This window comes from Callorhinus ursinus, unplaced genomic scaffold, assembly GCF_003265705.2.
Source record: "Callorhinus ursinus isolate GAN/ISIS: 27379988/994484 unplaced genomic scaffold, GSC_fseal_2.0 scaffold9, whole genome shotgun sequence".
NCBI lineage: Eukaryota > Metazoa > Chordata > Mammalia > Carnivora > Otariidae > Callorhinus > Callorhinus ursinus.
The window spans coordinates 31805690-31830858 of record NW_027397071.1 but is presented as its reverse complement, the minus strand read 5'-3'; the positions used below and the strand labels follow the sequence as shown (position 1 = coordinate 31830858).

The 25169-nt window shown below is 39.8% G+C and overlaps 2 pseudogenes; both read right to left on the bottom strand.

Moving 5' to 3' along the window:
- Positions 1-7512: 7512 nt before the first annotated feature.
- Positions 7513-9100, bottom strand: LOC112824140 (importin subunit alpha-1 pseudogene; annotated as a pseudogene).
- Positions 9101-9785: 685 nt separating this feature from the next.
- Positions 9786-9892, bottom strand: LOC112824157 (small nucleolar RNA U3; annotated as a pseudogene).
- Positions 9893-25169: the final 15277 nt, after the last annotated feature.

The following is a 25169-nucleotide window of genomic DNA, read 5'->3' as shown; positions in this document are numbered from 1 at the left end:
TCTCCCAACCGAGTCACACGGGACCCACTTAATTCTCCCAGCAGAGTTGTGACAACACGTGAGAAATACTGCCAACCAGGGAAGCTTGCTGGAGACATAGAACCCAGGATTTTTACTGGGAGATAGTCATGGAGGCATCCTTTATCTAGAATGTACCAACATTCCAGACTCTCATAAGGAAAACAGGTGTTCAGCACAAACCATATTATTTGCATAGTTATCAGCTCCCGGAATGGTTGGAACCCTCCTGAAATCCACATCTCCACATGCAAGCCAGGGACACCCTTGTCACCAGGTCTTTCAAATGAGAGCCATTAGGCCTCCTGGATCAACTCTTTTTTACAAAGGGGTTAACATGAATAACTTCAGATAAGCAAAAACTAGCTAAAGGCTTTTGGGTAAAAGGAAGACCAATTAAATGTTAGGCTAGGATGAGAAATGCGCTGGGTATGAACACATGAAGCAATAGTTCCGTGTGGCTAGAGAGAATGAGTCAGGCAAGAGTTGGCTGAGGCTAGATCAGGGAAGGCTTTGAATTTTCAGAAGTTTAGGTTTTATCCATGGGTGGTTGTGAACTAATGAAGAGTTCTCAGTAGGAGAGGGACAAGGCCATAGTTGCCTGGAAACTCTAATATTTTTACTTGATAAGAATCGCAAAAGAGAAACTGCTCCTCCCTTTCCCTCATGTAGCAAGGCAATATAATGTGTGGTGCAGAGCGTAGACCTAAGCCCCACACTCCGACGCTCTAATTCCAGATCTGCCACCTACTAGCTGTAACCTTGAACAAGTTAACGCCCTGTGCTTCAATTTACTCACCTCTAAAAATGGATAATAATAGTTGGTCACTTCATGGGCATTTGTGTAGGAATTAAATGAGCTACCTAAAATTTCATCAATTGGAGTCACCGTCCACTGTAAGACACATCAGACAAAAGAAAATACTACCAATTAAACTATGGCTCACCGCCTTCTTATCACTTAAAATTTTGTTTTAGTTACAAGTTAGACATAGCTTTTCTCCAGTATTACTATTATGCATACATAAAAGGGAAAATACAATGAAATGAATTGGTTGTTGCTTTACAGGAAAACGTCCAAATTATGAGCAGTCTTCCTACAACATTTACTTCACTAACACTACATTTTACTGGCTTTTCCGGCTTTTCTGAACACACGCTATTTTTGGTTTCAGCGCTGAATCGTAACATAATCATTTTTACAGTGTTCACCGCTGAAACTCAACGTAGGTACCAAAACTGCATACAGCTCAGCCAAAATGATGACGGTGCGAAACACCAGCCGTCCCCAAGGTCATGCACACACGTAAGGCAACAATGACTATGCTGTGACTTCTGCCTGGATGACAGCAATCACAAAGTGATTGCACTCAGCTTGTAACACATGTTCCATTGCCAGAGATGTTAAAATGTGGGGGGTGGGGTGGGGTGGGGATGTGCATCTCAAAATAAATGAAAGGCAGTAATAGAAGAGGTGGATTATTACGAGCCTAAGGAAGTTTCAGCCTCTCAGTCATAGGCCCTTTCCAAAGCCCCACAGAGAGCCCTAGGAATGTATTCACACGGTCACATTGTTTTGAAAATTTTGTTTTATCTATTAAAAAATTAAAAAATAGTTAAAAATCAGTGATCTAAGCTTCTAGTTAAAGAAGCTAGAAAAAGAAGATCATATTAAACCAAAAGTAAATAGAAAAAAAACAAAAATGAAAGTAAAGAGAAAACAATACAATAAGTTAGGAAATCCGTGAACTAGAAAACAGGTAAAACCTAGAGAAAAATCAACAAAGTCAAAAGTTGTTTCCTTGGAAGGATTTATAATATTGATAAACCAAGAGTGATCAAGAAAAGAAATGAGAGAAAATGCAAATAGTTAATATCAAGAATAAAAACTGGATATCACTTGACAAATATTTAAAAAGATAGGAGGATACTATGAATAACCCTATGCTAATAAATTTGACAACTTAGATGAAATGAAAAATTGCTTGAAAAACACAACTTAACAAAACAGATAGAGGAATAAATGGAAAATCTGAAACGGCCCCATATGTAGTGGGCAGATTCTAATAATTCCCTAACAATTGTCCCCACCTCCTAGTATTCATGCCCTTGTGTAATTCCCTTCCCTTCAGAGTGGGTGGGACCCGACTTGCTTCTAATAATAATGTAAGGCAAAGTAGAGGGGATGTCACTTCCATGATTATGTTACATAAGACCGTGACTCCTATTGTACTAGCGGACTCTCTATGGACATTCTCCTTTCCTGGCTTAGTGAAATTGCCAGGTAGAGAGCTTCACATGACAAGAAACTGAGAGGAGCCTCCAACCAACAACCTGCAGGGAATTGAGGCCCCGATTTCGTGAAATGAACTAAATCCCATCAACACCCAGATAAGCTTGGAATAAGATCTTTCTCCAGTTGAGCCACAGATGAGACCTCAGTCCTATCCAACCCCTCAATTGCACCCTTGTGAGAAACTCTTGAGGGAGACAACTCAGCTAAGCCATGCCTGCCTTCCTGGCTCTCACACAGTGTGAGGTAATAAATATCTGGTGTTTTTAAGCTGCTAAGTTTGTGGTAATTAGTTATACCTGGAGGACAGGCCTTGATGAGAATAGGGGACATTGCTCCCGAGCTCCCTCATACCTGTCACACATGCCACCTTTACCCATCTGTCCCTGTTCATTTTATTTATTTATTTATTTATTTATTTATTTATTTATTTATCGTTTATTTTTAAAGATTTATTTATTTCAGAGAGAGAGAAAGAGCAGGAGGGGCAGAGGGAGAGGGAGAGAGAATCTCAAGCAGACTCCATGCTGAGTGCAAAGCCCAACATGGGGCTCCATCTCACAATCCTGAGATGACCACCTGAGCCAAAACCAAGAGTCCCCGATGCTTAACCGACTGAGCCACCCAGGCGCCCCTCACCTGTCCCTGTTCTAACAGTGAAAACTGTCCTTTCTTAGTCTGATCAATCCATTTCCTCAGGCCACAGGGTGACTTCTCCAGTATGGAGGGGGATGAAAACAGTTCATGAAGGGGACAGGGGATCAGTTGGATTCAGGGTACCTGGGGGATGTAGGGGGTGTTAAAGTTCTCCCTGGAGGCAGCACAGGGCAGGGGAAGCAGAAACATGCCCAGTATGTCCTGTTCCATCCCTTAGAAAGTCATCCCTGTGATAGATAAATACAAAACTCATTTTTTATTGAATGTGCAATAATGTTCTCACTTCAAAATTTCAGGCCCAGAAGACTTCAGTGGTGAATCCTATCAAATAACTAAGGAAGAAATAATACTACTCCTACAAAAATGTATTTCAGCATACAGAAGAGGATTTTACGAGGCCAGTATACCTTTGAAATCAAGATCTAACAAAGTTTTTACAAGGGAAGAAAATTACAGACAAATACATTTCCTGAAGATGGATATAAAAATCTTTAACAAAATATAAACAAATTAAATCCAGAAATATATAAAAGAGAAAACACACCATGACCAAATGAGTTTATTCCAGGAATGGAGACTGAATGGGCAGGGTCAACATTTGAAAATCGATCAATGTGATTCACAGCAGAATAAATGGGGTCGGGGGAAGATCATCTAAATAGAAGCAGGGGGGAAAAATTGGCAATGGCCATCTATGATAAAAACTCTCAGCAAGCTAAGAATAAAAGGGAATTTCCTCACCCTGGTAAAGGTATGTAAGAAAAACCTGTAGCTAACGTCATTATTGAATGGTTGAATGTTAAGATTGAAGACAAGGGAAATATGACTGTTCTCACTATTTCTTTTTAACACTACATTAGAAGCTCTAACTAGTACAATAAAGGAAGACAAATACGTAAAAGATGTAACTATTAAAAAAATAGTAAAACTGGAATTAGTCATAGACAATATGATTGTGTGCATATAGAACCCCATGTAATCCACAAAAAATGACAACTGATAAGTGAATTTAGTAAGGTTACAGAATACAAGGTCAATATTAAAAATCAATGTCATTTCTATATACTAGCAATGAACAATTGGAGCATGAAATTTAAAAAAATGCAATATACAATACTACCAAAAAATATCAAATACCTAGGAAAAATTTTAATGAAAATGTGCAAAAACACTATACCAAACACTATAAAACAGAGCTGAAAAAAGTTAATAAAGATGTACATAGATGGAGAGATATATCATATTCATGGATTGGAAGACTCAATAGTGTTTCTATGTCCATTCTTCCCATGTTTACCTATGTCGTCTACCCAATGCAATCCCTATCAAAATTCCAGCAAGCTTTTTTGAAGCAATTGACAAGGGGCACCTGGGTGGCTCAGTCGTTGGGCATCTGCCTTCGGCTCGGGTCATGATCCCGGGGTCCTGGGATCGGGCCCCACATCGGGCTCCTTGCTCAGCGGGGAGTCTGGTTCTCCCTCTCCCTCTGCCCCTGCTTGTGTCCCCTCTCTTGCTGTGTCTCTCTGTGTCAAATAAATGAATGGAATATTAAAAAAAAAAAAGACAAGTTAATTCTAAACCTTAGATGGGATGTGATAGATCTAGAATAGCAAAATGTATCTTGAAAAGAAGAATAAGCTAGAGGACCTGTATTACCCGAGTCCAAGAATTATTATGAACCACAATAATATAATATTATATTATTATATTATATATTATATAATAAAATATTATGAACCACTGTGCCTTCTTTGGAAAAATGTCTGTTCATGTCTTCTGCCCATCCAAATGGCCAACAGACACATGAAAAAGTGCTCAACATTGCTCGGCATCAGGGAAATCCAAATCAAACCCTCAATGAGATACCACCTCACACCAGTCAGAATGGCTAAAATTAACAAGTCAGGAAATGACAGATGTCGGCGGGGATGCAGAGAAAGGGGAAGCCTCCTACACTGTTGGTGAGAATGCAAGCTGGTGCAACCACTCTGGAAAACAGCATGGAGCTTCCTCAAAAAGTTGAAAATAGAGCTACCATATGATCCAGCAATTGCACTACTGGGTATTTACCCCAAAGATAGAAATGTAGGGATCCGAAGGGGTACATGCACCCTGATGTTTATAGCAACCATGTCCACAATAGCCAAACTGTGGAAAGAGCCAAGATGTCCATTGACAGATGAATGGATAAAGAAGATACACACACACAATGGAATATTATGCAGCCATTAAAAAGGAATAAGATCTTGCCATTTGCAACGACGTGGATGGAACTGGAGGGTGTTATGCTGAGTGAAATAAGTCAATCAGAGAAAGACATGTATCATATGACCTCACAGATATGAGGAATTCTCAATCTCAGGAAACAAACTGAGGGTTGCTGGAGTGGGGGTGGGGTGGGAGGGATGGGGCGGCCGGGTGATAGACATTGGGGAGGGTATGTGCTATGGTGAGCGCTGTGAATTGTGCAAGACTGTTGAATCACAGATCTGTACCTCTGAAACAAATAATGCAATATATGTTAAGAAAAAAGAAGAAGAAGAAGAAAGCAGGAGGGGAAGAATGAAGGGGGGGAAATCAGAGGGGAAGACGAACCATGAGAGATGATGGACTCTGAAAAACAAACTGAGGGTTTTAGAGGGGAGGGGGTGGAGTGATGGGTTAGCCTGGTGATGGGTATTAAAGAGGGCACGTTCTGCTTGGAGCACTGGGTGTTATACACAAACAATGAATCATGGAACACTACATCAAAAACTAATGATGTAATGTATGGTGATTAACATAACAATAAAAAATTTTAAAGAAAAAAGACACTGTGCTACTAGCATAGGATATTAAATCAATGGAAAAATCAGTCATGAAATAGACCCTCATATAGAAGGTCAATCGATTTTTCACCACAGTACCAAGTTAATGGGGAAAAGAAATTTTTTTAAAAAATGGTGCTGGAACAACCAGAAAGCTATGTGAAAAACTAATAACAAACCTGAGTCCCCATTTCACTCCACACACAAAAGTTATTTCTAAATGGATCATAGACCTAAATAAACAAAAAAACCCAGAACCATGAAGCTTCTAAAAGAAAACATAGACAAAAGAGCATGTTTTTGCAATCTTGAGCTAGGCAAAGAAATCTTAGACAGGACACAAAAAGCAATAACCAAAGAAGAAAAATTTGATAAATTCGACTTCATCAAAATGACGTTTTTCTGCCTATCAAAAGACAACATTAAGGAAAAGAATAGGCAAACCACAAACTGGGAAAAAAATCTTTAAAACATGTATGTATATTGTATGTATATTTAAAGGCCATGTAAATATATACATATATAAATCATACATAAACAAGTCTTACAAATCAAGAATAAAAAGACAACTAAATTTGAGCACCTGGGTGGCTGAGTCGGTTAAGCATCTGCCTTCAGTTCAGGTCATGATCCCAGGGTCCTGGGATCGAGTCCCCTGTCGGGCTCCCTGCTCAGTGGGGAGCCTGCTTCTCCCTATCCTCCCTGCTCGTGCTCTGTCTCTCTCTCACTATCTGTCTTTCTCAAATAAATAAATAAAATTTTTAAGGAAAAAGACTACTAAATTTTAAAAGAGCAAAAGACTGGGACACTTTACAAAAGAATATAAACAAATGGTCAAAAGAACCATTCAGTGCTCAATATCAGGAAAATGCAAATTAAATCCACAATACCACCCACCATAATGAAGAAAATTTAAAATATTAAAAATGCCAAATATGGGTGAGGATGTGGAGCAACTGGAACTCTCACAGTATAATGGCATAACCGCTTTGAAGAACCGGGTGGCAATTTCCTGTAAAGTTAAATATACATTCATCCTACAAACTTGGAATTCCATCCTAGGTTCTTGCCAAGAGGAAATAAAATTATCCACACAAACAATTGTACTAGACTGTCAAAATGTCAAAACCTGGAAACATCTGTTTACTACCCATCAGTAAAACAATGGGTAAACAAATTGCATTATATTCCTAGAACCGAATGCTACTCAGTAATAAAATAGTGAAGTACAAGTTCAAGCAACAACACAAATGAATCTCAAAAACATTAAGGTGAGGAAAACAATCCCGATGTAGAAATATACTGCATGTTTTCATTGGTCTGAATTCTAATAATTGGCAATGGAAGAGATCTGAGCAAACTTTCAGGGTGGTGAAAATGTTCTGTTTTGGGGGGAGCAGCGCTTATAGGTTCGGAAGAATTGTCAGAACTCATCAAATGCATAACTGAGATGTGTGCACTTCATTGTATGTTTTTTTTTTTTTAAAGAAAAGAGTGGAATTTAATCTTTATTTACAGGACACTGCAAGAGAGGAGATTCCACATAGAAATAAGAAACCCACTGAGAGGAGGAGCTTCATACAGGTTGTACAGTTTGGCACTGGTCAAGGAGACTTTCAAAAGTGCTACAATAACAAAACACATTTAAAAAGAGTTCTTAGTAGAGAAACAGTAAGACAAACTTCTACCAAACAGAATATACAACAAACAACTTCCTGCCTCAGCTGTACAATCTTTTTAAAAGTTAAAGGTCCCGGGAGTGCCATCCTGAATTTGGAGGTATAGGCTTCAGAGGTAGTTTCTGGCACAACATTCTGATCTTCCTCTTCCTCTACAGAGAAATACTTCTCCATCAAGTTTAATGAAGCTTTGTACACAGACTCATTTTCATGGTTTTATAGAGCTTCAATTTTGTCCAAACCTCCACATTCTTCAATCATTATACTAAATTTCTCAGTTTCACCTAGTTTCACAGCAGCCTGAAAGATGTTTGAAATGGCATCCAGAATAACCAGAAAAATGTTGGTATCTTTTGCAGTTAAGAGGTTCATCGATGTTCTTTTACACCACAATGAACGAGGTATACCATCTGTTCAACAGTCCCACCACGTGTATAGTTGGTCACAGCCCAGACAGCTTCCTTTTGTGTCTTAAAGTCTGCCTTAGAGAGAACACCAATGAGGAATGGACTAATCCATGATTCACAACTTGCTGTATCTGGTCCTGGCGACCAACTATGATGTTTGACATTGTCCACGTAGCTTCCTTCTGAATATCAGTTTTGGGGTTCGTTAGGAGGCTGGGAAAAACAGCAAGTGCTCCTGATCTATTACAACCTGAGTCTGTTCATCTGTCCCAGTGACAATATTTCCTATGGCTCTTAGTGCAGCAGTTACAATGGGCAATTCAGTAGCTCCTAGAAGCTTCACAAGCTGGGGCACAACTCCTGTTTTCACAACCATTTCAATCCGTTCATTTGGACCATCAGTAAGGTAGGAAATGGCCCAGCAGGTATCTGCCAATACTTGTGGATCATCATGATGCAGCAGACGAACTAAGGTAGGAAGAATCTGCTCAACAGCATCTAATGGGGGTGCAGGATTCTTGTTGCGACAAAGGTTTGAAAGTGTCCAAGTAAGGTTACATAAGTAACCACATGCTAAAGATGACATATCAGGAAGTGCAAGGAGAGCCAATAGCGGGTCATATCAAGCCATACTTGATAACCAAGTCTTGAAAAACTGAACCATCACCTGCAATGTTTCCTAGAGCCCATACAGCTTGTTCACTGATGTGAGCATGGGAAGATGCCAAAAGAGAAATGAAGGCTGGGATAGCACCTCCATCTACCACAGCCTTGGTCTGTTCTGACGTCCCAGAAGCAATGTTAGTGAGAGCCCAAGCAGATTCAAACTGAATGGGACTACAATCAGTTCTGCCCAAGAAGGACACAAATTTTGGAATCAAACCAGTCCGGATTTTGTTGTCTATGGGGGGCTGTTTTTCCCTAGAAAGCAGTTTCCTAGGCAGTTTGAGTAGCCTGGAGCTGGCTTTCCAAATTGTTGCTATTTATGCCTTTGATAATGTCATCATCAGACCGATTTACAGTGCCCTGGTTGTTGCGGTTTCCCTGTAGTGGAGAGGTAGCATCATCAGGAAATGAGCTTACGTTTCTCCTTTTCAGCATCCGGTCATCCTTCTTAGCTTTCCTCAGCTCCACATTAACTTCTATTCGGCGCTGCCTCATTTCTGTACTGTCTTTCCCCTTGTTCTTGATTCTGTTAAGGCGGGCGGCTGGTGAATTAGCATTCTCGTTGGTGGACATGGTTATGAGACAAAGGGAGAAAGCTACACGGCCGGCTCAGGCCTCCACAGGAGGCGGTCCAGGGCACGCAGGCTGCGGGTCAGCTGCCCTCAAAACGTCCAACGCGGATCACCCCAAAGACGATGTGGACTTCATTGTATGTTAATTATATGCCAATTAAAATTTTTAAGTTCCAAATCAGTAAGCACATATTGAAGACCTACTTTTTAGAAAACACTATTGTACTGTGAAAATGGCACATTTTTTGTAATTGAGAGGAGGGTAGATAGATCCACACCCTTAGCCAGGTAGCCCTATCTCGGCCAGCTGGTTAGTTAACAAAAGTTTTATCAAACCTGTATATTCACACCTAATGCACATTTAGGAAATACTTTTGTTCTTAAAACTCAGAGGAAAAAACAATTGGACTTACTCCTCCAGACTAAATGGAAAACACCTGCCAAGAAATAAGTTTCCTTGAAATGAAAAATCCAGGGCATTCAGACAGGTAGAAAACATCAGAAGTAAATAAAAGGTCAACGGGAGAGGGAGGGTAAGGTTGATCACCCAAAGGCCCTTTGGCTAAGATACCGTGACCTCTCCTAGTCATAAAGTGACTGGCTCTATCATTGTTACCACTCTATGGCTCCCACCAAGTTTCTCATCACAAAGACCAAGGCCTTATCCAATTACCACTCACTTTGCAAGCAAGATGGTGGGAAAACCCGTTCCACTTGCTTTCGGGTACTCTACTCTTTCAGAGAAACTTCTCTAGTAACAAACTATAGAACTGATCCCTGAAAGTATAGTCTTTCCACTTGCTTTCTAAACACTGCACTAGGTAATTTCATTTGATTTTTAGTGACTTAGTCATTGCAATAAGGGGCTAAGGGGGACTCTTTATGGAAGGATTTGAACTTAAGTTACCCTGATCAGTTTTTATTTGTATTTTTGTGAGTTTTTTGCTGCTGCTTAACTTAAATATTTTGTTTTAAAGTGAAATCAGTTAATTTAAATATTTTCTGGGATCAAGCTTTAGAATGATCTATGTTTGCATTTGATTAAACATCTTTGCCACCATTTCTTCATCCTTCTGGAGGCTTTCTGTAGTTGAAGAAATATTGTGCACTATTTTATAAGCCACCTAGAAGCCATGGGGACAGACCACATGGTACATAATACATAGATGCCTGATAAATATTTGTTGCCTGAATAAATGAACAAATGTCATGGTCATAACCAACATTTCATAATGCCCTGTCCCAAATCCAGAAGTGAACATGGTTTAAAATACTGTTCAGATTATGGGCTTTGGAGTCAGTCTCCAAAATCTTCATTCCCAGGTTGCAAAATTATGAGATTATGAGATTATGGGTAAGTGTCTTAATTTTTTTTAGTCTCAACTTTATCCTGTGTAAATGGGGATTAAAAACTATTCTCACCTGGGCCACCTGGGTGGCTTAGTTGGTTGAGCATCCGACTTGGATGCTCTTGGTCTCAACTCAAGGACTCAACGGTCATGAGTTCAAGCCCCATGATGGGTGTGAAGCCTACTTAAAAAAAAAAAAAACTATTCATACCTAATATCATATAATGCTTACAAAGCATGTTATAGCTGGCTTGTAAAAATCTCTCAACAAGTACTTGTTGCTATTATTTTTAAGTTGTTTTCCATCACTGTTTTGTACTATTTTGTTATAGTCTGATAGCAAAAGCGCAAATTCTGGAGCTCACCCTCTCTGGCCATTAGTTTTCCTATCTATAAGATCACCGGTAATGGTGATGGTACTTACTGCACAGGGTTGTAAGGAGGATGAAGTAAGTTAACAAGTGACATGCCTAGAATTGTAAAAACATCAGTAGAGTTAGTTGTTCCTGTTGGTGGCATTAGTGATATGTCCACCTGGGTAAGTGTGCTTTCAGTGTCAACTGGGTTTGAATTCCAGCTCTTCCCATTACTTTGCTATGTGTTCTTGAGCAAGTTAATTAACCATCCTGTGCCTCATTTTCCTCATGCACAAAGAGAAAATGATAACAGTACCCATCACAGAAAATTACAGTTAAGATCAACTGAGAGAATACACGTAAAGCACTTAGATTAGGGCCCCGAGGAAAACAAGCAAGTAACGAGTATTTGCTGGTATTTGAGGGAGTAGCGATCATCATCATCCTCATCATCCCAGCCAAAGGAATCCACACTTACAGTTGAAAACATCAACAGATAAGAGCTCTGTCTAGAAAGAACGCATAGGCAAGATTCTCATGTAGCATTTCTTTCATTCCCAAACCTAACAGTTCATGGTTTCAAGGTCCTAAATCTCTGAGCTGTTTTTTTCATTTTCCTATCCATCTAAATAGTTCAAAACCTCCCACCAACAAAGGCAACCCTTTCAACATTAGCTTTGGAGGCCATTTTCACATGAATTCAGTTATTTCTTTAAAACTAAAAATATAATAACTGCAAATCCTGCCCCATAAAAATCAAGACTTGTGAGTTCTGTGCCCGAAATTGCCACTAAATTAAATGTCCTTGGCTTACTCATCAGTTCTCTGAGTTGTGTACATTCTTCCTCAGTAAATATGTCCACAAACTAACCTATAAACTTAGGTACAGCCAAGGCTGCCTGTGAAAAATAAACCAACTCAGGACACCAAACAAATACTCTACATTGGTTGTAATTACCATCATTAAAATTCCAAGAAACTGCATCAGGGATGTGGTTGTAGTTGACCTTCAGCATTACTGGCCAAAGCTGGCCATTGTAAACCAGCTGTGCCTCCTTAACTCTGTCCAGTGGGCAAGAATTATTCAATAGCTACCAGAAAGAAAAAAAAAAAAAGAATTAAAAGACCCCAAAGCTGAGCGGGAAAAGCTATTAGAGACCAATCTGGGTAAGGAGAAAATGATGGCAAAAGATGTTAAGTAACTTGACCAACACTATAAATTTATTTGGGGTAAACTTAGAAGTCAATTACTAGTGATGGTAATAAGAATATCTTATTCAGAAAGCCCTTTACAGTTTTCAGAGCACTTTTAGACTATTGTATTTGATCCTTATGGCAACCTGATGAGGTAGAAAAAAAAAAAAGAAGTATTATCTACATTGTACAGCTACAAAAACAGGCTAAGAGTGGTGACATGATTTAACCAAAGTAACCCAGCAAGTGCACAGCAGAGCAGAGATCAGAAGTCAGTGCACCTGTATTCCTGTCTCCTGTTTTTTACTGTCTTAGACTATGATATCAAGCCATCTAATAAAAGAAAAGCTATACATTATTACGGTCTGAATGTGTACCCTCAAAATTCCTGTGTCAAAATCCTAACTCCCAAAGATGATGGTATTAGGAAGTAGAAGCTTTGGGAAGTACTCAGGTCATACAGGTGAAGCCTTCAGGAATGGAATTGGTGCTTTATAAAAGAGGCTCCGCAGAAAACCCTAGCTCCTCCACCAGGTGAGGACATAGCAAGAAAGCTTTGGCTATGAGCTAGGAAGAGGGCCTTGCAGAACATGATCATGTTGGTGCCTCGACCTTAGACTTCCCAGAACAGTGAGAAATGAATGTCTATTGTTTACAAGCTACCCAGTCTGTAGTATTTTGTTATAGCAGCCTATAAGATTAAGACATTATGTTTCAAGTGTGTGGCTTCACTATTTGTTTTGTGGTAGGAAGAACACAGAATATTTCTTATGTATTTTCCTCATATTGTAGAGATAGAAAGAAGGATCTCTGAGACTTTGTTTTATCCTCCTGTATCAAAGCAGGATTTCACATAGGTCATATCTGGCAGACCAGGCATCTATTTGAAGATAATGTGTTTTTCAAAATCCTCAGGGAATGTAGTCTCAAACAACTTCATCCGCAATATATTTTTTACAAAATAATTGACCAAATTGGTCTTTTATGCTTTACCTAATATTTTATGGAATTCATAGAAAACTAAGATTTCTTTTGTGTTCTAATTCAGAATAATTCAACTATTCTAAAAGTGAAGAGTACGTTTGAGCATCAATATATATTTTATTTTAAAATATCAAAAATAATTGGTGGTTTAAATACTTACAAAGGCCCCGATTAACCGAATCTTACCAGTGAAACGCATCTCTCGGGCTATTGTGATTGGTTCAATGATGGGCACATAACCCAGTCTGGACCAATGAGTCAACAGAAGATGTTTCCTAAGGCTTCTGGGAAAGGAGAGATATTTTCACTTCCTGCTGGATGTGGACAAAAAGGCACAGTACCTCAGGAGCTGTTCAAAGCACTTTGATTCAGCAGCCTTGGGCAAAAGCCAACACTGGAAGTTTGGAAAACAGCAACAACAAAACCAGGAGTTTGGTGAAATGGTTGATGCACAATATACGCCTTGTTTAAAACATATCCTATTTATTCACTTTAAGTGACTTGAGCCAATAAATGCCCTTAACTCTTTAGTCATTCTAATACCAAGTTCCCGATTTAAATGCAGTGCATGCAGTGTGTGTGTGTGTGTGTGTGTGTGTGTGTGTGTAGCAGGCAGCAGATGCTGACCCTTCCATGAGGCAGAGGAAACAGAGAGAGGGAAGAGGCCTTTCTCTGGCCACACAGACAGGTGACATGTGGCATTACTAAGCAATGTATCTTGTGACCTGGCCAGCAGGAGATAGCCAATGATATACTCACAGGACTCCAGGGGGATGGAAATGCTGCCCACTTCCCTGGGGAGTCTTCTTCACTTGCCCAGTGGTCCAGGAACATAAAAGATGTAGAAAACACAAGTTTTGATATCAAGGCCTTTAGGAGCTAGTACATCAGGCTACCAAAAGCTAAAAGCTCTAGGAGCTAGTAGATCAGACCATCATGACCTAGAGACAGAAAAACTTTGCTACTCAGTCATACCCCCAACTATTGATGCCTAAGGATAAGAGGTGCCTCCAGGTGAAGCAGCTGTTGGGGGAGTGTCCGTCGTTTTTCAAGCACTTTTCCTTTTTCATTTCACAAGTATCAGGTACCTCAAAATAGTGGATAAGAGCCCTACATTGGAAACAAGATTACGAGAGAAATTTCATCTCCACCAACCTGCTACTTCCACCCTTGCCTAATGGAGAGACTGCCTGCTTCTGTGGCCTGTCGTGCTACAGAAAATTCAACTGCAGCTCTTAGAAGCTCTCGAAGCTCATAAGAGGACTGTTTAAAATTGTCCAAGTTTTAATGGACCCATCCTAAGACTAACCATCAATTATTATAAGTTGGATCCTTGAAGAATAACTCTGCTGCCCACTTTCTGTAGGCAGCAAACACAGCCACAATCTTGGCTTATAGAACTCACCACACTCCTCAAACCACAACACTCGCTTTAACAGTAACTATAGCTTACAGCCATTAGACCCCTCCCTTTCCTCATATTACATACAGTAGGAAATAACATGTCCTTAGAATGACCCTTAGGAAATCCTTGGGTAAGCCGAGGAATCGGATCATCATTTAGCAGAAGTTCTTGGATAGGATGTTTCATGGGAGATAGTCTGGCTTTTCTCTAAACCCATACGTACCACTAAGCCCCAGAAAGAAGCTGAGAAGGGATATATGTGGTTTTTCACTAATGCTTTTGGTCGTCCAAGCACAATTTCTTTTTTCCTGGACATCCCCCTCATATTCTGCTTACCATATTCTACTTAATAACAGGAGTACTCAGGAAGGAAGTGCTAGTGTCTTAGTCCATTCAGGCCACTATAACAAAGCACTATAGACTGGCTGGTTGATAGACAGTAGAAATTTATGTCTCATGGTTCCAGAGGCTGGAAGTCTGAGATCAGGATGCCAGCATGGTCAAGTTCTAGTGAGAGCCCTCTTGTGCGTCACAGGCTGCTGACTTTTCATGGTATCCTCACACAGCAGAGAGCAGAGGGATGCAAGATTTCGTGATTGTTATAAGGGCACTAATTCCAATCAGGGGAGCTCCACCCTCATGATTTTATATAATCCTAATTTCCTCTCAAAGGTCCCATCTCCAAATACCATCATATACTGTGTGTGGGGGGAGGTTGGGGGGGAAGGGGGTTCAACATATAGATCTGGGAGGACACAAACATTCAGTCTATAACACCAAGATACACGGAGATATCTTGGCAAGCTTAAATACTCGATCCTTTGGAAAGTTTGTAGCCCAGATTGCCAGTTGTAGGAATATGACTCTAACTTCATACCTTTTTTCATCAGATGTTAACTCTGAGTAAATCAGGAAAACCCCAGCCCATTTATACCTTCAAACTAGTCCAGTACTCTCAACAGCTATAATATTTTGCTTCCTGTTTGCCCTAAACATGTCTTATCTTATTTCTATAATGTATAGAAAATAGTTTCACCTGTTTTCAATGTGTTCCCTAACACTGAAAATGTAGTCCCAATCTAATTTTTAAGTATACTCACTAGAGTTATGTATTTCATAACTGATAGTGTCTAGTTTAAAAGGTAATTTTCTCTGTATAGGGAACATTTTCTTGATTTGGGGCTTCAGTCAGGCTATCCCTTACCAGTTTGTAAGATCCCTGACTCTTTTTCTGGAAAGTAGGTAGACTCTCAGAGGAGCAGAATGAATATCAGACATTGACACATTAATGAAAGGTATATAAATAATTGTATTAATATGTGACAACAACTTTGAGTCATAAATTCTTTCTATCACTTAAGCCCAGAACAGACTGGCACTAGGGGAAAAAAAATCAAAGACTCTTCTTTCCTTTCTTCCTGTAATTTTATTGCAAAGAGTGCATTTACCGATGTTTTTGGAGCTCAGTTACTGAAATCTTGGGAGAAGTAGGCTATAAGATTAAAATACCCATTGATGGTTACCATATTTCTTGCAAGAAATCACCTCTTTCTCATGTTCAAAAAAAAAAAAAACCTAGAATATCTTCAGGTAACCAAATTCAAATAGTGACTAGACAATGATGTATGGCATTTTGTAGGCCATGAAAAGAAGCAACATATCATTTCTGATCTTAAAAGCACACAAAATGGGTCAGAAAGATAGTAAAGATTTATAAATGCTAGGATATAGTAATTTTTCTTTAAAATACAGAGCCACATTTTTTGAGACCAACAAAAAAGCTTTATGGAGATGGAAACTTCAAATCAGGTCTTGAGAAATTAGGAAAGATTCCAGAAGGAGCACTCTGGGAAAGATTGAAGTAAGTCAGTGAGGAAATAAGTAAACTCATTGATTAATTAAGTTATGTGTTAACAACGGAACTGAGAAGCTCCCAAATGAGAGCATAATAAATTGTTGCATATAATAAATAAGTAAATAGTATATGCACAAGTAATAAATACATGAAACTTTTCAGCTGTTTCATTTGGAAGGATGTGGCCCTCAACAAGAACACTTGATGTTACCCTCTGGCAAGATACAGCTGGAACGGTGAAGTTGAGTGCCAGTGGTTTAAATTAAGAAACAGCTTGTGATATTAAAATTAAGACACTTTTGAATAAAGCAACAAGACATATCACAAAATTCACAGAGCTATAGAGCCTTTCATATGGTTCAGCAAATACAGGAGCAGGATTCTCTTTATCTATTAATTTGATATGCATTCATTAGGTACCAACTGTCTACCCCATATTGCACTAATTACTAGGAAGATGTAAAAGAAAGCATGGAAAGAGTCCTCTGCCAACAGGTTGCCTAGTATCTAAGAGGTGAAATAAAATGTGTTAAAATAAAGTGGGAGGAAATTTCTGGACAAAATATGAGAAATTGAGAAATGCAAATGCTACCTACAGTTTTCTCTCTCCCAGGGGGCTCACAGCACATCATAATTACCTGGCAGAGAGTATCATTCTCATAAGCATTTTGCAATGTGATTGGCAGGGATGCAGAGAATCTAAGCGATCTGCCTAAAAACCTTGTGAGCTGAGTGGGAGAACTAGAAATTAGTTTTCTATATGGTGTATTGCCAGGAATACTGGTAGGTCCAGGGTCAGAATTCCCCAAGGTTATTTTTCCCTCCACTTTTGAGGCATCAGGTGATTCCAGAAAAGTTATTTCACATCTCTGAAATAAGGTTTCTCCATCTGGGAATGATATCCTGGGATATCTACCTTACCTATCTCAATGTGTGAATTGAATGAGTTGAGCGAGGGTTGGGGAATTTTAAAGAGCTTCATAATCCACAAAACATTTTGTAAGTATATGGTAAAATATAATTATTGATTGATTGATTGTGAGCCTTACACAACGTAGGTGAAAGGGGAAGGATGTGTTCTGTAAAGACTGACCATCTGGAGAAATCTGCTATTCCAGTTGGTAAGCATGCCAGTAGGCACAGTGTTAAACTTTGGGTGGCAGAAGAAGTGAGAAGAAGAGCTGAAAAATAGATAAAAAAGCCTCAGGTGCCCAGGCTCAAAACTAGAGGATAACAGAGGCAGCTGTGGAAGCCTCTAGATTACAGAGGATCTGGGCAGCGCTACTGCATCTCTCTCAACTATGAAAAAAAGCACTGAAGTCTTTCCAATCCCACAAGATGGGTTCATAAATTAACTGAAAAAGAGAGAAAGCCAGCTGGCCCAAACGTGACTCCCTGGTTGTCACAGAGAAATACCACGGGAGAAAGCAGTAAAGACCATAAAATCGGGGACAGTATAGAAACACGGGGATCTGGCTGCTCGGTGAGCACCAGCGTGGAACAATGATCATTCCTGGAGACCTGCTCCAGCACAGAGAGACACCACTGAATGGCCGATTAATTTCCAGATGATGCCATCCAGCTATGTCATTCCCTCGGAATGTTGATGCCAGGAAAAGTAAGGTGAAAAGTAAAGACTGGCAAAATCACGACCAATTGAGTTTCGATGTGAAATGACTAAGAAAAACATGAAGTGACTGGGGTCATCTAGATTGAACTAGAAACATTTTCCACCATGAGAGAGTATAGAAAACCTGACATAGAAGTGAGGTACAGAAAAATTTGAAGCAGAAGATCTATGTACCATAAAGAAAGGCGTGGGAGGATGTTGACAGAAGCAAGTAGATGGCGAGAGCGCACTATAGGGCAGCCCCTAGGAGTCTAGCTCCGTGATCCTTAAATTGTAATGTGCACACAAATCACCTAGGGGGCTTGTTAAAATGCAAATTTGGATTTTTACTGGTCCTGAGAGTGTCACTGCACTCTCAGTTTCCAGCAAATGCCAGGTGAGGCTGAGGCTCCGGTCCACGGATCATGTTTTGAGTAGCAAGGGTCTAGGTGACAGGTGACCTAAACCTGAACGAGGCAGTAACAATGGAAACGCAGAAGAGAAGACATGGCTGAGAAGCAGTCAGGAAGTACAAATGACAAGACTCGGTGACTGATTAGGGAAAGAGGAAACATTCATAATGACTCCAAGATTTTTAGGCCTGGACAATAGGGCGGATCATAGTGTTATTAACGGAGTCCTTGGTAAATAAAGGTTTGTGCAGAAACACCGCAAGACCTTTTCACATATGTGTTTTACACATACTTATTTCTACCAACTTACTGAGACATACTCCTACTGTGTGAGATTGCTTTTGGAGACGTTTGAGATTGGGATCCATCTCTCCTTGCTTAGTGGGTTTGGGCTGCTTTGTTTTCATTGCACATTGTTCATGGCTTGCCCCTGAATTAACTGAAAATACACCATTAGGAAGACTGGCAGACATGGAATGTAAAAGTACTCTATGGCAGCATGAGAACTATAAAGGGAGTCCTTCCTAAGTAAGGAGGAAAACATGGCGAACAGGTGCTTTAAGATTTTCCAAGTAATAGTCCAGAGAGGGCCCTGGACGCCAGCAGCCATCTTCACTCGCTTGTGAGTTTAGCTCTGCATACCAGAGAATGATAAAGAGATCAGGAGAGACCTCAGCTTCTGATGACGCTCAAGAGTCATTATGGGCGCAGCAGAGAGTTAAGAGTGGTCCATGTGGTTGCCAAAAAGCATTCACAGAGATGAACTTTTGGACATGGTCGTGAGATTCTAGTTCTTGTTTCAGATTCTTGGTGAAGTCAGACCAGATTAGACTCAAGCCCCAGTCTGGGCTCTGTGTGTGTGTTAGGAGGGAGGGGGGCCTGAGGGACAGAATGACAAGGGGGGTGGGAAGGGTGGTATTGTGCTTCTGTGGACTGGTTTCCTTAATGCATGGAGGTAGCACTTACAGCAGTTCATGGCTTCCCCAGGAAACCATTCTAAGTGGGCCACATGCCCAATGGTTTCTATTCCAGTTAAGTAAATAAATGAAATATGCTAATTAGCACCCTATTAGCTCACAGCAGGGAGTAATCCATGGCATTTTGATTGGAAAGAATTCTGTCATCCAAAAGACTGGTCTGTAACAGAATGCAAACTGGCCCAATTTCCTCCCTCCCTTCCCCATGGCAGTTGTCCAAATGTCTGAGAAGCAGACCTCACAACTATGTGCAATTCCAAGGGTGTCACGGGGCTCGTGAGAGCACCTCCTGGCCTCCATGGAATCTGGTGCAGTGCTGCGCTGAGAACAGATTTATACAATCCAGAAATGTGGACCAGAGCTCAGAAACATCGAGCAGGTTTGGGAGGATCTTTAGGGGGCAGCTCTTATTTCTTTCATTATGAGACTATCCTTACTTTTATTCTCTGGTCCTCCCCGACTCCAATCCAGAATGCATTTCCTTGACTCAGGTAGGCAGGCATGTGGCCACCGTGCCGCTCCGTGGAAGGAGGCCTTCTTATTAAAATGGTGGAACTGCAGGGTTTCAGTTGGGGAAAGGCAAGCTTGGGTAGGTTCACCACTTTATATTTTTATTGTCTCGGCTGCAGGGAAATTCCACCTAGCTCCTGTTCTCCTAGCCCTATTTAAATGCCTGGATTCACATCCTGCCTATCTCCTACCACTTTGCAGAAGGAGGGATTTGGGGGCAGCGTGGACCCTGAAGGAAAAAGCTCAGGACAAAGACATGTGTTTTCCAATTCGCTCTTTTAAAACATCCACTTTCCAAGAGCTCTGGGTGTTTACAGGGATTAGACATCATGACACATCTGTCAGGTTGCCTCAGAATTTATCAGAAATCCCCATCAGAGTGGGACTTAGGCAATGAAGCTTACTTATATCACAGAGAGGCTTCTAATACTTTTTCTGTTCTTGATACCAAACATTACAGGGATCACCTTGTATTTGCTGACGGCTGCTTAATAAAAGGAGTGGGGTGGGGAGATAGGGTTTTTAATCATCTGAATGTTATAGAGGTAAGTTGCCAGTATTTTTTTTTTCTCAAGTTTGGTCCTTTGTATGATGACCTACGAGAGCCAAATAGATTATTGAATGCCTATGACAAGCCACGTGAAAACACTTTCCTCTGCACGTTCTTGTATTTCCTCCCTGATAAAAAAGTGATGATATTTAAAGTTTAAAATTGTTAATGGAGTGTACTGGTTACAAGTACATCACTCTTTTTTCTTCCCCACCCCATACTAGTTTTTCTTTTACCTAGGAAGAGAATCTACTTACCTTGATTAGATATAAGTTCAAATCGAATGCTGAATACCAGCTGTTTTATCAGGAGCATTTTAAAATTCAACTTTAAATGAAATCTTTAAGAAAGCAAGTCCAAGAAAATCCTCATAGTAAAATTTGTGTCTCACTCACTAACATTACTGCACTACATCGATTGCAGTACCTGAAGAAATCGTTAGGCACCATATGACACTGATGTCTGTTTAGAATGTCTTTTTTTTTTTAATCCTGTATTGGAAAATGAAGCACATTACCTAAATGATTCAAATGGGAAAAAAAAAAAAGTCATTCCTAAAAGCCATCTGTGAATTAGCATATGGGCTTCTGGAACCCAACATTTTGGTTCTGTATATGAGTCAGAAGAAAAAAAAGAAGAAAGAAGGAAAGGAAGAAAATGGGATCCTCTCTTTAAATATGAAACATGGAATGATTTTTCTCCAATCAAGGGGATTTCAAAGAGGGAAGACATTTATGACAACAAAGCAGTGAGCTGGACCTTACAGCAGCTTGCCCCAAGACTGGTCCCAAGAGCAGTCACAAAACTTTTAAGTGAGCCAAGACCAGATTCTGCTAATGGAAAAATGTGTTCCTGAACCGGGGCTCTGTAAATCTAGGCACATTCTGTATGCAGTATAGGCTCTGTTGCTTTGGCAAATCTGTCTTGAACTGGAAAGCAGTTGAGTAAGGAATTAAGCGAGAATGGATATGAGTTAAAAACAAGAAGCCTAGCAGTGGTAGCCGCCACTGAGATTACTAGGCCAGTGTTAGTGAGCATTAAAAGACCCACATAGGCACCACTCCCTGCCCCCAACCCAGTTGTCAAAGTGTAACTTTTCTGCTTGGTAAAAGGCTGAATGTTCCTCTTGCATTTATCAGACACTGTGTATCTGGCTTGAATATGTAAATTGATATAACCTAGCCAAGTCATGCAGATAGAGGGATGACGCCTACATGCTTTTATGTATTTTGGGTTTCTGGGGAAAATTTTTCCTCGAAATTCACATGTTCCAAATATCTGTCTTACTTTGAGCCTGAATTCGAAATGGAGAACTCACAACCTGGGAGTGAGAACAAGAGACAGAAAGAAACTCTGTTGACACTTTAGACGTGGTTGCGAAGCCACTCAAGATGACAACCACCCCCACCACAGTCCCAACTGACAGATTACAAGCAAACATGCCCGCTACCTGGTAATTCTACCTGCTAATTGCTTGGAAAGATTCAAATACTCAACAACTGATCTGAATGTTTTTGTGAGTTTGAGGACCAATGAGGGAGGGGTGGGGGATGACTATAAACACCGCACAGTGAAGCTGACCCTCAGTCAAGAGCTGTTGAAATTCTATCAAAAATATTCTTGCAGCATAATGAAGCTTTTCAGGCAGTCAATCTCCCCAGACTTTTGCCTTTGCCAGCAGTTACAACAATAAGGAAAACTTTATTAGTGGTGAGGCAATTGTGTGTGTGTGTGCTGACTATAGAAACACCCACTGAGCTGTTCGCAGGCTCTGCCAAGTGGCAAGTGCACAGTGAATTTCAGATAAGAGAAGACTTTGGATTTCAGCCCTAGAGTGATACTTGGGAGGTGCATGTGTGTCTTTCTGCATGGAGGAGAACAGACAGGTGTGTGTGTGTGTGTGTGTGTTAGGGAAGCAAGAAGGATGAAAAGAAGCAGATGAAGAGATGCAGAGACAAGCAGACACTCCTTCTTTTGCTTGTTTTGCTCCTACTTCTTCTCAGTCCTCTCAGTGGGATAGCATCCAGTGAAGTCCTGGGACCTCTCCCATGATGATGGCCAACATTAGTGCTGTGGCTGGCTCTGGCTGTGAAAAGAACTGACCCCTGAAGGGATTCCTGGCCATGGAGCACTCACTGGGGCAGAGCTGAGAAATTCAGATGGTGAATGATTTGGCAAGGTCACACGAGTCGCCATTCAAGGTAAGAGTAATTAGTTCATTCATTCAGTGGACATTTGCTGAGTGCCCATTATGTGCTAGATGGTAGAGATACATGGTCCCTATATGTAATTTAAGCACAATTATAGCTGCTATGGATCTCATTCACTAAAAGGAGAAAAAAGCACAGTTCCCTACCTCTAGGAAGCTCATAGTTCTAGAAATAATAACTATCCTTATATCTTTACTTTGTACTGTGACAAAAGTTATTTTATTGTATCCTCACTATACCCCTTATAAGGTAAAGAGTATTATCTCATAAATTTATAATTGAGGAAAATGAGCCTTGACCTTGCTGAAGGTCACACAGCTAAGAAGCAGCAGCACCAGAACTTGAACTCAGGTGTCTTGATTCCCGTGTCTGGGACCACCATTCCTGCTGTCTGGACCTTAGCACACTTGTGAGTTTTGATGTAGCAAAACTCAATTGAAATTCATACCTGAGATCTCCAAGCCCCACTGGAAGCTGTCCACACTCAGATCACATGCCAGACTGTTATTACAAAGATGCAAGAAGAGACACAAAAAAGACAAGAAAGATTTCAAATCAATAACTTTACAACTTAAGGAATTAGAAAAAGAAGAACAAACTAAACCCAAAGCTAGTGGAAGGAAGGAAATTATGAAGATTAGTACCGAGATAAATTAAATAGAAAACCAACAGAGAAAATTAACAAAACCAAAAGTAGGTTCTTCAAAAAGATCAACAAAATTGACAAAACTTTAGCTAGGTGAACTAGGAAAAAAGAATACTCAAATTATTAAGATCAAAAATGAAAGTGTGAGCATTTCTGCTAATTTTACAGAAATAAGAAGGATGATAAGAGAGTGCAGTGAGCAACTACATACCAATAAACTGAATGACCTAGATGAAATGGAAAAGTTCCTGGAAACACAAAACCTAACAAGACTCAACCACAAAACAAATAGAAAATCTGAATAGACTTCTAGCTAGTAGAGAGATTTAACCAGTAGTCAGAAATCTCCCAACAATAACAACAAAAAGCCCTGAGCTGATGACTTCACTGGTCAATTCTACCAACAATTTTAAAAAGAACTAACACCAGACCCTCTCAAATTTTTTTCAAAAAATTGAAGAGGAGGGGCCACTCCATAATTCATTTTATGAGACCAGCATTACCCTAATACCAATGGCAGACAAAGGTACTACAAGAAAAGAAAACTATAGATCAATATCCCTTATGAACACTGGTGCAAAAATGTTCAACAAAATATCAGCAAACCAAATTCAGCAGCATATTAAAGGGATTACTACACCAAGAACAAGTGGAATTTATTCCTGGTTTGCAAGGATTGCTCAACATAGGAAAATTGACCAATATAAAACACCAGATTAACAGAATGAAGGAAACAAACCCATATGATCATCTCAAATGATACAAAAATTCAACAACTTTTCACGATAAAAGCATTCAGAAAACCAGTAAGAGAAGGAAACTACCTCAACATAATGAAAGCAATATATGAAAAAAAGAAACAGCAAATATATCCAATGATGTAAGACTAGAAGCTTCTCTTCTAAGATCAGGAACAAAGCAAGATGCCTGCTTTCATCACTTCGATTCAACATAGTACTGGAAGTCCTAGCCAGAGCAATTAGGCAGAAAAAGAAGTAAAAGGCATCTAAATTGGAAAAGAAGTAAAATGATTCTCTTTACAGATGACTGATCTTACATATAGAAAATTAAAGATTACACACACACACACAAAAACCCTGTTGGAACTAATTAACAAATTCAGCAAAGAAGCAGGATACATAGTTGACACAAAAATCAATTGCATTTTTTTTAAATTTTTTATTGTTATGTTAATCACCATATATTACATCATTTGTTTTGGTGTAGTGTTCCATGATTCATTGTTTGTTCATAACACCCAGTGCTCCATGCAGAATCAATTGCATTTTTATACACTAACAATGAACAATCTAGAAAATGAAGTTAAGAAAATAATTTTATTTACAAAAGCATCAAAAAGAATAATACTTAGGAATTAACTTAACCAAGGAGGTGAAAGACTTGCACAATGACAACTATGAAGCATTTCTAAGAGAAATTAAAGAAGACAATTAAATGGAAAGATATCCCACGTTCATGGATTGGAAGACTTAACATTGTTAAGATTTCGATGTTACCCAAAGCAATCTCCAGACATAATCTAATCCTTACCAAATCCCAATGATGTTTTTTGTAGAAATAGAAAAATTCATCCTAAAATTCATATGGTATCTCATCATCCTAGAAGGGAAAAAGCTAGAGAACTCACACTTCCTGATTTCAAAACTTACTATAATGCTACAGCAATCAAAATAGGATGGTACCTGCACAAAGACACACATGCATACCAAAGGAATAGAACAATCCAGAAATGCACCCTCACATATACAGTCAAATGATGTTCAGGGGCACCTGGGTGGCTCAGTTGGTTAAGCATCTGACCCTGATTTTGGCTTGGGGTCATGATCTCAGGGCCATGAGATAAAGCCCCATGACAGGCTCCACGCTCAGCCGGGAGTCCGCTTGAGATTCTTTCCCTCTCTCCCTCCCCCCACTCACGCATGCTCTCTCTCTCTAAAATAAGTAGATAAAATCTTAAAAAAAAAAAAAAAGATGTTCAACAAGGATACCCC